Source organism: Narcine bancroftii, chromosome 5 (assembly GCF_036971445.1).
Source record: "Narcine bancroftii isolate sNarBan1 chromosome 5, sNarBan1.hap1, whole genome shotgun sequence".
Classification (NCBI taxonomy): Eukaryota; Metazoa; Chordata; class Chondrichthyes; order Torpediniformes; family Narcinidae; genus Narcine; species Narcine bancroftii.
In genome coordinates, this window is record NC_091473.1 from 175,352,908 (window position 1) to 175,367,955 (window position 15,048).

The window sequence follows — 15,048 nt, forward strand, 5'->3', positions numbered from 1 at the left end:
ACTTGAGTAATAGAGCAATTCAGCAAGGGCAGGAAACGTGTAATAGAGCAAGAGAGCAAGGGCAGTACTAGAGTAATAGAGAAAGTCAGCAAGGGCAGTACTAGAGGAATAGAGCAATTCAGCAAGGGCAGTACTAGAGTAATAGAGGAAGACAGTAAGGGCAGTACTAGAGTAATAGAGCAATTCAGCAAGGGCATTACTAGAGTAATAGATCAAGTCAGCAAGGGCAGTACTAGAGTAATAGAGCAAGTCAGCAAGGGCAGTACTAGAGTAATAGAGAAAGTCAGCAAGGGCAGTACTAGAGGAATAGAGCAATTCAGCAAGGGCAGTACTAGAGTAATAGAGGAAGACAGTAAGGGCAGTACTAGAGTAATAGAGCAATTCAGCAAGGGCATTACTAGAGTAATAGATCAAGTCAGCAAGGGCATTACTAGAGTAATAGATCAAGTCAGCAAGGGCAGTACTAGAGTAATAGAGCAAGACAGCAAGGGCATCACTAGAGTAATAGAGCAATTCAGCAAGGGCAGTATAACAGTAATAGAGCAAGACAGCAAGGGCATTACTAGAGTAATAGAGCAATTCAGCAAGGGCAGTACAAGTGTAGTAGATCAAGTTAGCAAGGGCAGTACGAGAGTAATAGAGCAAGACAGCATGAGCAGTACAAGAGAAATAGATCAAGTCGGCAAGGGCAGTACAACAGTAATAGAGCAAGTCAGCAAGGGCAGTATAAAAGTAATAGAGCAAGTCAGCAAGGTCATTACTAGAGTAATAGAGCAATTCAACAAGGACATTACTAGAGTAATAGAGCAATTCAGCAAGGGCAGTACTAGAGTAATAGAGAAAGTCAGCAAGGGCAGTACTAGAGTAATAGAGCAAGACAGCAAGGGCAGTACCAGAGTAACAGAGCAAGACAGCAAGGGCATTACTAGAGTAATAGAGCAAGTCAGCAAGTGCAGTACTAGAGTAATAGAGAAAGTCAGCAAGGGCAGTACTAGAGTAATAGAGCAAGACAGCAAGGGCAGTACCAGAGTAATAGAGCAATTCAGCAAGGGCAGTACAAGTGTAATAGATCAAGTCAGCAAGGGCAGTACTAGAGTAATAGAGCAAGTCAGCAAGGGCAGTACCAGAGTAATAGAGCAAGACAGCAAGGGCAGTACTAGAGTAATAGAGCAATTCAGCAAGGGCATTACTAGAGTAATAGATCAAGTCAGCAAGGGCAGTACTAGAGTAATAGAGCAATTCAGCAAGGGCAGTATAACAGTAATAGAGCAAGACAGCAAGGGCATTACTAGAGTAATAGAGCAAGACAGCAAGGGCATCACTAGAGTAATAGAGCAATTCAGCAAGGGCAGTATAACAGTAATAGAGCAAGACAGCAAGGGCAGTACTAGAGTAATAGAGCAATTCAGCAAGGGCAGTATAACAGTAATAGAGCAAGACAGCAAGGGCAGTACTAGAGTAATAGAGCAAGACAGCAAGGGCATCACTAGAGTAATAGAGCAATTCAGCAAGGGCAGTATAACAGTAATAGAGCAAGACAGCAAGGGCATTACTAGAGTAATAGAGCAAGACAGCAAGGGCATCACTAGAGTAATAGAGCAATTCAGCAAGGGCAGTATAACAGTAATAGAGCAAGACAGCAAGGGCATTACTAGAGTAATAGAGCAATTCAGCACGGGCAGTACAAGTGTAGTAGATCAAGTTAGCAAGGGCAGTACGAGAGTAATAGAGCAAGACAGCATGGGCAGTACAAGAGAAATAGATCAAGTCAGCAAGGGCAGTACAACAGTAATAGAGCAAGTCAGCAAGGGCAGTATAAAAGTAATAGAGCAAGTCAGCAAGGTCATTACTCGAGTAATAGAGCAATTCAACAAGGACATTACTAGAGTAATAGAGCAATTCAGCAAGGCCAGTACTAGAGTAATAAAGTAAGTCAGCAAGGGCAGTACTAGAGTAATAGAGCAAGACAGCAAGGGCAGTACCAGAGTAACAGAGCAAGACAGCAAGGGCATTACTAGAGTAATAGAGCAAGTCAGCAAGGGCAGTACTAGAGTAATAGAGAAAGTCAGCAAGGGCAGTACTAGAGTAATAGAGCAAGACAGCAAGGGCAGTACCAGAGTAATAGAGCAATTCAGCAAGGGCAGTACAAGTGTAATAGATCAAGTCAGCAAGGGCAGTACAAGAGTAATAGAGCAAGTCAGCAAGGGCAGTACCAGAGTAATAGAGCAAGACAGCAAGGGCAGTACCAGAGTAATAGAGGAAGACAGCAAGGGCACTACTAGAGTAATAGAGCAATTCAGGAAGGGCAGGAAACGTGTAATAGAGCAAGAGAGCAAGGGCAGCACTAGAGTAATAGAGCAATTCAGCAAGGGCAGAACAAGTGTAATAGATCAAGTCAGCAAGGGCAGTACTAGAGTAATAGAGCAATTCAGCAAGGGCATTACTAGAGTAATAGATCAAGTCAGCAAGGGCAGTAGTAGAGTAATAGAGCAAGTCAGCAAGGGCAGTACTAGAGTAATATAGCAAGTCAGCAAGGGCAGTACCAGAGTAATAGAGCAAGACAGCAAGGGCATTACTAAAGTAATAGAGCAATTCAGCAAGGGCATTACTAGAGTAATAGATCAAGTCAGCAAGGGCAGTACTAGAGGAATAGAGCAATTCAGCAAGGGCAGTACTAGAGTAATAGAGGAAGACAGTAAGGGCAGTACTAGAGTAATAGAGCAATTCAGCAAGGGCATTACTAGAGTAATAGATCAAGTCAGCAAGGGCAGTACTAGAGGAATAGAGCAATTCAGCAAGGGCAGTACTAGAGTAATAGAGGAAGACAGCAAGGGCAGTACTAGAGTAATAGAGCAATTCAGCAAGGGCATTACTAGAGTAATAGAGCAATTCAGCAAGGGCATTACTAGAGTAATAGATCAAGTCAGCAAGGGCAGTACTAGAGGAATAGAGCAATTCAGCAAGGGCAGTACTAGAGTAATAGAGGAAGACAGTAAGGGCAGTACTAGAGTAATAGAGCAATTCAGCAAGGGCATTACTAGAGTAATAGATCAAGTCAGCAAGGGCAGTACTAGAGGAATAGAGCAATTCAGCAAGGGCATTACTAGAGTAATAGATCAAGTCAGCAAGGGCAGTACTAGAGTAATAGAGCAAGTCAGGAAGGGCAGTACTAGAGTAATATAGCAAATCAGCAAGGGCAGTACCAGAGTAATAGAGCAAGACACCAAGGGCATTACTAGAGTAATAGAGCAATTCAGCAAGGGCAGTACCAGAGTAATAGAGCAAGACAGCAAGGGCATTACTAGAGTAATAGAGCAATTCAGCAAGGGAAGTACAAGCTTAATAGAGCTAGAAGCAAGGGCAGTACTAGAGTAATAGAGAAAGTCAGCAAGGGCAGTACGAGAGTAATAGAGCAAGTCAGCAAGAGCAGTACCTGAGTAATAGAGCAAGACAGCAAGGGCATTACTAGAGTAATAGAGCAATTCAGCAAGGGCAGTAGAAGTGTAATAGAGCAAGAGAGCAAGGGCAGTACTAGAGTAGTAGAGCAAGTCAGCAAGGGCATTACTAGAGTAATAGAGCAATTCAGCAAGGGCAGTACCAGAGTAATAGAGCATGTCAACAAGGGCACTACTAGAGTAATAGAGCAAGAAAGCTAGGGCATTACTAGAGTAATAGAGCAATTCAGCAAGGGCAGGAAACGTGTAATAGAGCAAGAGAGCAAGGGCAGTACTAGAGTAATAGAGAAAGTCAGCAAGGGCAGTACTAGAGGAATAGAGCAATTCAGCAAGGGCAGTACTAGAGTAATATAGCAAATCAGCAAGGGCAGTACCAGAGTAATAGAGCAAGACAGCAAGGGCATTACTAGAGTAATAGAGAAAGTCAGCAAGGGCAGTACTAGAGGAATAGAGCAATTCAGCAAGGGCAGTACAAGTGTAATAGATCAAGTCAGCAAGGGCAGTACCAGAGTAATAGAGCAAGACAGCAAAGGCATTACTAGAGTAATAGAGCAATTCAGCAAGGGAAGTACAAGTGTAATAGAGCTAGAAGCAAGGGCAGTACTAGAGTAATACAGAAAGTCAGCAAGGGCAGTACCTGAGTAATAGAGCAAGACAGCAAGGGCATTACTAGAGTAATAGAGCAATTCAGCAAGGGCAGTAGAAGTGTAATAGAGCAAGTGAGCAAGGGCAGTACTAGAGTAATAGAGCAAGTCAGCAAGGGCATTACTAGAGTAATAGAGCAATTCAGCAAGGGCAGTACCAGAGTAATGGAGCAAGTCAGCAAGGGCATTACTAGAGTAATAGAGCAAGAAAGCTAGGGCATTACTAGAGTAATAGAGCAATTCAGCAAGGGCAGGAAACGAGTAATAGAGCAAGAGAGCAAGGGCAGTACTAGAGTAATAGAGAAAGTCAGCAAGGGCAGTACTAGAGTAAGAGAGCAATACAGCAAGGTCATTACTAGAGTAATAGAGCAATTCAGCAAGGGCAGTACAAGTGTAATAGAGCAAGAGAGAAAGAGCAGTACTAGAGTCATAGAGCCAGACAGCAAGGGCAGTACTAGAGTAATAGATCAAGTCAGCAAGGGCAGGACAAGTGTAATAGAGCAAGAGAGCAAGGGCAGTACTAGAGTAATAGAGCAAGTCAGCAAGGGCAGTAGAAGTGTAATAGAGCAAGAGAGCAAGCGCAGTACTAGATTAATGCAGCAAGTCACCAAGGGCAGTACCAGAGTAATAGAGCAAGACAGCAAGGGGATTAGTAGAGTAATAGAGCAATTCAGCAAGGGCAGTACAAGAGTAATAGAGCAATTCAGCAAGGGCAGTACAAGTGTAGTAGATCAAGTTAGCAAGGGCAGTACGAGAGTAATAGAGCAAGACAGCATGGGCAGTACTAGAGTAATAGAGCAAGTCAGCAAGGGCAGTACTAGAGCAATAGAGCAAGTCAGCAAGGGCAGTACAAGTGTAGTAGATCAAGTTAGCAAGGGCAGTACGAGAGTAATAGAGCAAGTCAGCAAGGGCAGTACTAGAGTAATAGAGCAATTCAGGAAGGGCAGGAAACGTGTAATAGAGCAAGAGAGCAAGGGCAGTACTAGAGTAATAGAGCAGGACAGCAAGGGCATTACTAGAGTAATAGAGCAAGTCAGCAAGGGCAGTACCAGAGTAATAGATCAAGACAGCAAGGGCAGTACAAGAGTAATAGATCAAGACAGCAAGGGCATTACTAGAGTAATAGAGCAATTCAGCAAGGGCAGTACTAGAGGAATAGAGCAATTCAGCATGGGCATTACTAGAGTAATAGATCAAGTCAGCAAGGGCTGTACTAGAGTAATAGAGCAATTCAGCAAGGGCATTACTAGAGTAATAGATCAAGTCCGCAAGGGCAGTACTAGAGTAATAGAGCAATTCGGCAAGGGCATTACTAGAGTAATAGATCAAGTCAGCAAGGGCAGTACTAGAGTAATAGAGCAAGTCAGCAAGGGCAGTACTAGAGTAATATAGCAAATCAGCAAGGGCAGTACCAGAGTAATAGAGCAATTCAGCAAGGGCATTACTAGAGTAATAGATCAAGTCAGCAAGGGCAGTACTAGAGTAATAGAGCAAGACAGCAAGGGCATCACTAGAGTAATAGAGCAATTCAGCAAGGGCAGTATAACAGTAATAGAGCAAGACAGCAAGGGCATTACTAGAGTAATAGAGCAATTCAGCAAGGGCAGTACAAGTGTAGTAGATCAAGTTAGCAAGGGCAGTACGAGAGTAATAGAGCAAGACAGCAAGGGCAGTACCAGAGTAACAGAGCAAGACAGCAAGGGCATTACTAGAGTAATAGAGCAAGTCAGCAAGTGCAGTACTAGAGTAATAGAGAAAGTCAGCAAGGGCAGTACTAGAGTAATAGAGCAAGACAGCAAGGGCAGTACCAGAGTAATAGAGCAATTCAGCAAGGGCAGTACAAGTGTAATAGATCAAGTCAGCAAGGGCAGTACTAGAGTAATAGAGCAAGTCAGCAAGGGCAGTACCAGAGTAATAGAGCAAGACAGCAAGGGCAGTACTAGAGTAATAGAGCAATTCAGCAAGGGCATTACTAGAGTAATAGATCAAGTCAGCAAGGGCAGTACTAGAGTAATAGAGCAATTCAGCAAGGGCAGTATAACAGTAATAGAGCAAGACAGCAAGGGCATTACTAGAGTAATAGAGCAAGACAGCAAGGGCATCACTAGAGTAATAGAGCAATTCAGCAAGGGCAGTATAACAGTAATAGAGCAAGACAGCAAGGGCAGTACTAGAGTAATAGAGCAATTCAGCAAGGGCAGTATAACAGTAATAGAGCAAGACAGCAAGGGCAGTACTAGAGTAATAGAGCAAGACAGCAAGGGCATCACTAGAGTAATAGAGCAATTCAGCAAGGGCAGTATAACAGTAATAGAGCAAGACAGCAAGGGCATTACTAGAGTAATAGAGCAAGACAGCAAGGGCATCACTAGAGTAATAGAGCAATTCAGCAAGGGCAGTATAACAGTAATAGAGCAAGACAGCAAGGGCATTACTAGAGTAATAGAGCAATTCAGCACGGGCAGTACAAGTGTAGTAGATCAAGTTAGCAAGGGCAGTACGAGAGTAATAGAGCAAGACAGCATGGGCAGTACAAGAGAAATAGATCAAGTCAGCAAGGGCAGTACAACAGTAATAGAGCAAGTCAGCAAGGGCAGTATAAAAGTAATAGAGCAAGTCAGCAAGGTCATTACTCGAGTAATAGAGCAATTCAACAAGGACATTACTAGAGTAATAGAGCAATTCAGCAAGGCCAGTACTAGAGTAATAAAGTAAGTCAGCAAGGGCAGTACTAGAGTAATAGAGCAAGACAGCAAGGGCAGTACCAGAGTAACAGAGCAAGACAGCAAGGGCATTACTAGAGTAATAGAGCAAGTCAGCAAGGGCAGTACTAGAGTAATAGAGAAAGTCAGCAAGGGCAGTACTAGAGTAATAGAGCAAGACAGCAAGGGCAGTACCAGAGTAATAGAGCAATTCAGCAAGGGCAGTACAAGTGTAATAGATCAAGTCAGCAAGGGCAGTACTAGAGTAATAGAGCAAGTCAGCAAGGGCAGTACCAGAGTAATAGAGCAAGACAGCAAGGGCAGTACCAGAGTAATAGAGGAAGACAGCAAGGGCACTACTAGAGTAATAGAGCAATTCAGGAAGGGCAGGAAACGTGTAATAGAGCAAGAGAGCAAGGGCAGCACTAGAGTAATAGAGCAATTCAGCAAGGGCAGAACAAGTGTAATAGATCAAGTCAGCAAGGGCAGTACTAGAGTAATAGAGCAATTCAGCAAGGGCAGTACAAATGTAATAGATCAAGTCAGCAAGGGCAGTATTAGAGTAATAGAGCAAGACAGCAAGGGCAGTACTAGAGTAATAGAGCAATTCAGGAAGGGCAGTACAAGTGTAATAGATCAAGTCAGCAAGGGCAGTACTAGAGTAATAGAGCAAGTCAGCAAGGGCATTACTAGAGTAATAGAGCAATTCAGCAAGGGCAGTAGAAGTGTAATAGAGCAAGTGAGCAAGGGCAGTACTAGAGTAATAGAGCAAGTCAGCAAGGGCATTACTAGAGTAATAGAGCAATTCAGCAAGGGCAGTACCAGAGTAATAGAGCAAGTCAGCAAGGGCATTACTAGAGTAATAGAGCAAGAAAGCTAGGGCATTACTAGAGTAATAGAGCAATTCAGCAAGGGCAGGAAACGAGTAATAGAGCAAGAGAGCAAGGGCAGTACTAGAGTAATAGAGAAAGTCAGCAAGGGCAGTACTAGAGTAAGAGAGCAATACAGCAAGGTCATTACTAGAGTAATAGAGCAATTCAGCAAGGGCAGTACAAGTGTAATAGAGCAAGAGAGAAAGAGCAGTACTAGAGTCATAGAGCCAGACAGCAAGGGCAGTACTAGAGTAATAGATCAAGTCAGCAAGGGCAGGACAAGTGTAATAGAGCAAGAGAGCAAGGGCAGTACTAGAGTAATAGAGCAAGTCAGCAAGGGCAGTAGAAGTGTAATAGAGCAAGAGAGCAAGCGCAGTACTAGATTAATGCAGCAAGTCACCAAGGGCAGTACCAGAGTAATAGAGCAAGACAGCAAGGGGATTAGTAGAGTAATAGAGCAATTCAGCAAGGGCAGTACAAGAGTAATAGAGCAATTCAGCAAGGGCAGTACAAGTGTAGTAGATCAAGTTAGCAAGGGCAGTACGAGAGTAATAGAGCAAGACAGCATGGGCAGTACTAGAGTAATAGAGCAAGTCAGCAAGGGCAGTACTAGAGCAATAGAGCAAGTCAGCAAGGGCAGTACAAGTGTAGTAGATCAAGTTAGCAAGGGCAGTACGAGAGTAATAGAGCAAGTCAGCAAGGGCAGTACTAGAGTAATAGAGCAATTCAGGAAGGGCAGGAAACGTGTAATAGAGCAAGAGAGCAAGGGCAGTACTAGAGTAATAGAGCAGGACAGCAAGGGCATTACTAGAGTAATAGAGCAAGTCAGCAAGGGCAGTACCAGAGTAATAGATCAAGACAGCAAGGGCAGTACAAGAGTAATAGATCAAGACAGCAAGGGCATTACTAGAGTAATAGAGCAATTCAGCAAGGGCAGTACTAGAGGAATAGAGCAATTCAGCATGGGCATTACTAGAGTAATAGATCAAGTCAGCAAGGGCTGTACTAGAGTAATAGAGCAATTCAGCAAGGGCATTACTAGAGTAATAGATCAAGTCCGCAAGGGCAGTACTAGAGTAATAGAGCAATTCGGCAAGGGCATTACTAGAGTAATAGATCAAGTCAGCAAGGGCAGTACTAGAGTAATAGAGCAAGTCAGCAAGGGCAGTACTAGAGTAATATAGCAAATCAGCAAGGGCAGTACCAGAGTAATAGAGCAATTCAGCAAGGGCATTACTAGAGTAATAGATCAAGTCAGCAAGGGCAGTACTAGAGTAATAGAGCAAGACAGCAAGGGCATCACTAGAGTAATAGAGCAATTCAGCAAGGGCAGTATAACAGTAATAGAGCAAGACAGCAAGGGCATTACTAGAGTAATAGAGCAATTCAGCAAGGGCAGTACAAGTGTAGTAGATCAAGTTAGCAAGGGCAGTACGAGAGTAATAGAGCAAGACAGCATGAGCAGTACAAGAGAAATAGATCAAGTCGGCAAGGGCAGTACAACAGTAATAGAGCAAGTCAGCAAGGGCAGTATAAAAGTAATAGAGCAAGTCAGCAAGGTCATTACTAGAGTAATAGAGCAATTCAACAAGGACATTACTAGAGTAATAGAGCAATTCAGCAAGGGCAGTACTAGAGTAATAGAGAAAGTCAGCAAGGGCAGTACTAGAGTAATAGAGCAAGACAGCAAGGGCAGTACCAGAGTAACAGAGCAAGACAGCAAGGGCATTACTAGAGTAATAGAGCAAGTCAGCAAGTGCAGTACTAGAGTAATAGAGAAAGTCAGCAAGGGCAGTACTAGAGTAATAGAGCAAGACAGCAAGGGCAGTACCAGAGTAATAGAGCAATTCAGCAAGGGCAGTACAAGTGTAATAGATCAAGTCAGCAAGGGCAGTACTAGAGTAATAGAGCAAGTCAGCAAGGGCAGTACCAGAGTAATAGAGCAAGACAGCAAGGGCAGTACTAGAGTAATAGAGCAATTCAGCAAGGGCATTACTAGAGTAATAGATCAAGTCAGCAAGGGCAGTACTAGAGTAATAGAGCAAGACAGCAAGGGCATCACTAGAGTAATAGAGCAATTCAGCAAGGGCAGTATAACAGTAATAGAGCAAGACAGCAAGGGCATTACTAGAGTAATAGAGCAAGACAGCAAGGGCATCACTAGAGTAATAGAGCAATTCAGCAAGGGCAGTATAACAGTAATAGAGCAAGACAGCAAGGGCATTACTAGAGTAATAGAGCAATTCAGCACGGGCAGTACAAGTGCAGTAGATCAAGTTAGCAAGGGCAGTACGAGAGTAATAGAGCAAGACAGCATGGGCAGTACAAGAGAAATAGATCAAGTCAGCAAGGGCAGTACAACAGTAATAGAGCAAGTCAGCAAGGGCAGTATAAAAGTAATAGAGCAAGTCAGCAAGGTCATTACTCGAGTAATAGAGCAATTCAACAAGGACATTACTAGAGTAATAGAGCAATTCAGCAAGTGCAGTACTAGAGTAATAAAGAAAGTCAGCAAGGGCAGTACTAGAGTAATAGAGCAAGACAGCAAGGGCAGTACCAGAGTAACAGAGCAAGACAGCAAGGGCATTACTAGAGTAATAGAGCAAGTCAGCAAGGGCAGTACTAGAGTAATAGAGAAAGTCAGCAAGGGCAGTACTAGAGTAATAGAGCAAGACAGCAAGGGCAGTACCAGAGTAATAGAGCAATTCAGCAAGGGCAGTACAAGTGTAATAGATCAAGTCAGCAAGGGCAGTACTAGAGTAATAGAGCAAGTCAGCAAGGGCAGTACAAGAGTAATAGAGCAAGACAGCAAGGGCAGTACCAGAGTAATAGAGGAAGACAGCAAGGGCACTACTAGAGTAATAGAGCAATTCAGGAAGGGCAGGAAACGTGTAATAGAGCAAGAGAGCAAGGGCAGCACTAGAGTAATAGAGCAATTCAGCAAGGGCAGAACAAGTGTAATAGATCAAGTCAGCAAGGGCAGTACTAGAGTAATAGAGCAATTCAGCAAGGGCAGTACAAATGTAATAGATCAAGTCAGCAAGGGCAGTATTAGAGTAATAGAGCAAGACAGCAAGGGCAGTACTAGAGTAATAGAGCAATTCAGGAAGGGCAGTACAAGTGTAATAGATCAAGTCAGCAAGGGCAGTACTAGAGTAATAGAGCAAGTCAGCAAGGGCAGTACCAGAGTAATAGAGCAAGACAGCAAGGGCAGTACCAGAGTAATAGAGGAAGACAGCAAGGGCATTACTAGAGTAATAGAGCAATTCAGCAAGGGCAGTACCAGAGTAATAGAACAAGACAGCAAGGGCATTACTAGAGTAATAGAGCAATTCAGCAAGGGCAGTACCACAGTAATAGAGCAAGTCAGCAAGGGCATTACTAGAGTAATAGAGCAATTCAGCAAGGGCAGTAGAAGTGTAATAGAGCAAGAGAGCAAGGGCAGTACGAGAGTAATAGAGCAAGTCAGCAAGGGAATTACTAGAGTAATAGAGCAATTCAGCAAGGGCAGTACCAGAGTAATAGAGCAAGACAGCAAGGGCATTACTAGAGTAATAGAGCAATTCAGCAAGGGCAGTACCAGAGTAATAGAGCAAGTCAGCAAGGGCATTACTAGAGTAATAGAGCAATTCAGCAAGGGCAGTACCAGAGTAATAGAGCAAGACAGCAAGGGCATTACTAGAGTAATAGAGCAATTCAGCAAGGGCAGTACTAGAGTAATAGAGAAAGTCAGCAAGGGCAGTACTAGAGGAATAGAGCAATTCAGCAAGGGCAGTACTAGAGTAATAGAGGAAGACAGTAAGGGCAGTACTAGAGCAATAGAGCAATTCAGCAAGAGCATTACTAGAGTAATAGATCAAGTCAGCAAGGGCAGTAGTAGAGTAATAGAGCAAGTCAGCAAGGGCAGTACTAGAGTAATAGAGCAAGTCAGCAAGGGCAGTACCAGAGTAATAGAGCAAGACAGCAAGGGCATTACTAGAGTAATAGAGCAATTCAGCAAGGGCATTACTAGAGTAATAGATCAAGTCAGCAAGGGCAGCACTAGAGGAATAGAGCAATTCAGCAAGGGCAGTACTAGAGTAATAGAGGAAGACAGTAAGGGCAGTACTAGAGTAATAGAGCAATTCAGCAAGGGCATTACTAGAGTAATAGATCAAGTCAGCAAGGGCAGTACTAGAGGAATAGAGCAATTCAGCAAGGGCAGTACTAGAGTAATAGAGGAAGACAGTAAGGGCAGTACTAGAGTAATAGAGCAATTCAGCAAGGGCATTACTAGAGTAATAGATCAAGTCAGCAAGCGCAGTACTAGAGGAATAGAGCAATTCAGCAAGGGCAGTACTAGAGTAATAGAGGAAGACAGTAAGGGCAGTACTAGAGTAATAGAGCAATTCAGCAAGGGCATTACTAGAGTAATAGATCAAGTCAGCAAGGGCAGTACTAGAGGAATAGAGCAATTCAGCAAGGGCAGTACTAGAGTAATAGAGGAAGACAGTAAGGGCAGTACTAGAGTAATAGAGCAATTCAGCAAGGGCATTACTAGAGTAATAGATCAAGTCAGCAAGGGCAGTACTAGAGTAATAGAGCAAGTCAGCAAGGGCAGTACTAGAGTAATATAGCAAATCAGCAAGGGCAGTACCAGAGTAATAGAGCAAGACCGCAAGGGCATTGCTAGAGTAATAGAGCAATTCAGCAAGGGCAGTACCAGAGTAATAGAGCAAGACAGCAAGGGCATTACTAGAGTAATAGAGCAATTCAGCAAGGGAAGTACAAGTGTAATAGAGCTAGAAGCAAGGGCAGTACTAGAGTAATACAGAAAGTCAGCAAGGGCAGTACGAGAGTAATAGAGCAAGTCAGCAAGAGCAGTACCAGAGTAATAGAGCAAGACAGCAAGGGCATTACTAGAGTAATAGAGCAATTCAGCAAGGGCAGTACCAGAGTAATAGAGCAAGTCAGCAAGGGCATTACTAGAGTAATAGAGCAATTCAGCAAGGGCAGTACCAGAGTAATAGAGCAAGACAGCAAGGGCATTACTAGAGTAATAGAGCAATTCAGCAAGGGCAGTACTAGAGTAATAGAGAAAGTCAGCAAGGGCAGTACTAGAGGAATAGAGCAATTCAGCAAGGGCAGTACTAGAGTAATAGAGGAAGACAGTAAGGGCAGTACTAGAGTAATAGAGCAATTCAGCAAGAGCATTACTAGAGTAATAGATCAAGTCAGCAAGGGCAGTAGTAGAGTAATAGAGCAAGTCAGCAAGGGCAGTACTAGAGTAATATAGCAAGTCAGCAAGGGCAGTACCAGAGTAATAGAGCAAGACAGCAAGGGCATTACTAGAGTAATAGAGCAATTCAGCAAGGGCATTACTAGAGTAATAGATCAAGTCAGCAAGGGCAGCACTAGAGGAATAGAGCAATTCAGCAAGGGCAGTACTAGAGTAATAGAGGAAGACAGTAAGGGCAGTACTAGAGTAATAGAGCAATTCAGCAAGGGCATTACTAGAGTAATAGATCAAGTCAGCAAGGGCAGTACTAGAGGAATAGAGCAATTCAGCAAGGGCAGTACTAGAGTAATAGAGGAAGACAGTAAGGGCAGTACTAGAGTAATAGAGCAATTCAGCAAGGGCATTACTAGAGTAATAGAGCAATACAGCAAGGGCATTACTAGAGTAATAGATCAAGTCAGCAAGCGCAGTACTAGAGGAATAGAGCAATTCAGCAAGGGCAGTACTAGAGTAATAGAGGAAGACAGTAAGGGCAGTACTAGAGTATTAGAGCAATTCAGCAAGGGCATTACTAGAGTAATAGATCAAGTCAGCAAGGGCAGTACTAGAGGAATAGAGCAATTCAGCAAGGGCAGTACTAGAGTAATAGAGGAAGACAGTAAGGGCAGTACTAGAGTAATAGAGCAATTCAGCAAGGGCATTACTAGAGTAATAGATCAAGTCAGCAAGGGCAGTACTAGAGTAATAGAGCAAGTCAGCAAGGGCAGTACTAGAGTAATATAGCAAATCAGCAAGGGCAGTACCAGAGTAATAGAGCAAGACAGCAAGGGCATTACTAGAGTAATAGAGCAATTCAGCAAGGGCAGTACCAGAGTAATAGAGCAAGACAGCAAGGGCATTACTAGAGTAATAGAGCAATTCAGCAAGGGAAGTACAAGTGTAATAGAGCTAGAAGCAAGGGCAGTACTAGAGTAATACAGAAAGTCAGCAAGGGCAGTACGAGATTAATAGAGCAAGTCAGCAAGAGCAGTACCTGAGTAATAGAGCAAGACAGCAAGGGCATTACTAGAGTAATAGAGCAATTCAGCAAGGGCAGTAGAAGTGTAATAGAGCAAGAGAGCAAGGGCAGTACTAGAGTAATAGAGCAAGTCAGCAAGGGCATTACTAGAGTAATAGAGCAATTCAGCAAGGGCAGTACCAGAGTAATAGAGCATGTCAACAAGGGCACTACTAGAGTAATAGAGCAAGAAAGCTAGGGCATTACTAGAGTAATAGAGCAATTCAGCAAGGGCAGTACCAGAGTAATAGAGCAAGTCAGCAAGGGCATTACTAGAGTAATAGAGCAATTCAGCAAGGGCAGTACCAGAGTAATAGAGCAAGACAGCAAGGGCATTACTAGAGTAATAGAGCAATTCAGCAAGGGCAGTACTAGAGTAATAGAGAAAGTCAGCAAGGGCAGTACTAGAGGAATAGAGCAATTCAGCAAGGGCAGTACTAGAGTAATAGAGGAAGACAGTAAGGGCAGTACTAGAGTAATAGAGCAATTCAGCAAGGGCATTACTAGAGTAATAGATCAAGTCAGCAAGGGCAGTAGTAGAGTAATAGAGCAAGTCAGCAAGGGCAGTACTAGAGTAATATAGCAAGTCAGCAAGGGCAGTACCAGAGTAATAGAGCAATTCAGCAAGGGCATTACTAGAGTAATAGATCAAGTCAGCAAGGGCAGTACTAGAAGAATAGAGCAATTCAGCAAGGGCAGTACTAGAGTAATAGAGGAAGACAGTAAGGGCAGTACTAGAGTAATAGAGCAATTCAGCAAGGGCATTACTAGAGTAATAGATCAAGTCAGCAAGGGCAGTACTAGAGGAATAGAGCAATTCAGCAAGGGCAGTACTAGAGTAATAGAGGAAGACAGTAAGGGCAGTACTAGAGTAATAGAGCAATTCAGCAAGGGCATTACTAGAGTAATAGAGCAATTCAGCAAGGGCATTACTAGAGTAATAGATCAAGTCAGCAAGGGCAGTACTAGAGGAATAGAGCAATTCAGCAAGGGCAGTACTAGAGTAATAGAGGAAGACAGTAAGGGCAGTACTAGAGTAATAGAGCAATTCAGCAAGGGCATTACTAGAGTAATAGATCAAGTCAGCAAGGGCAGTACTA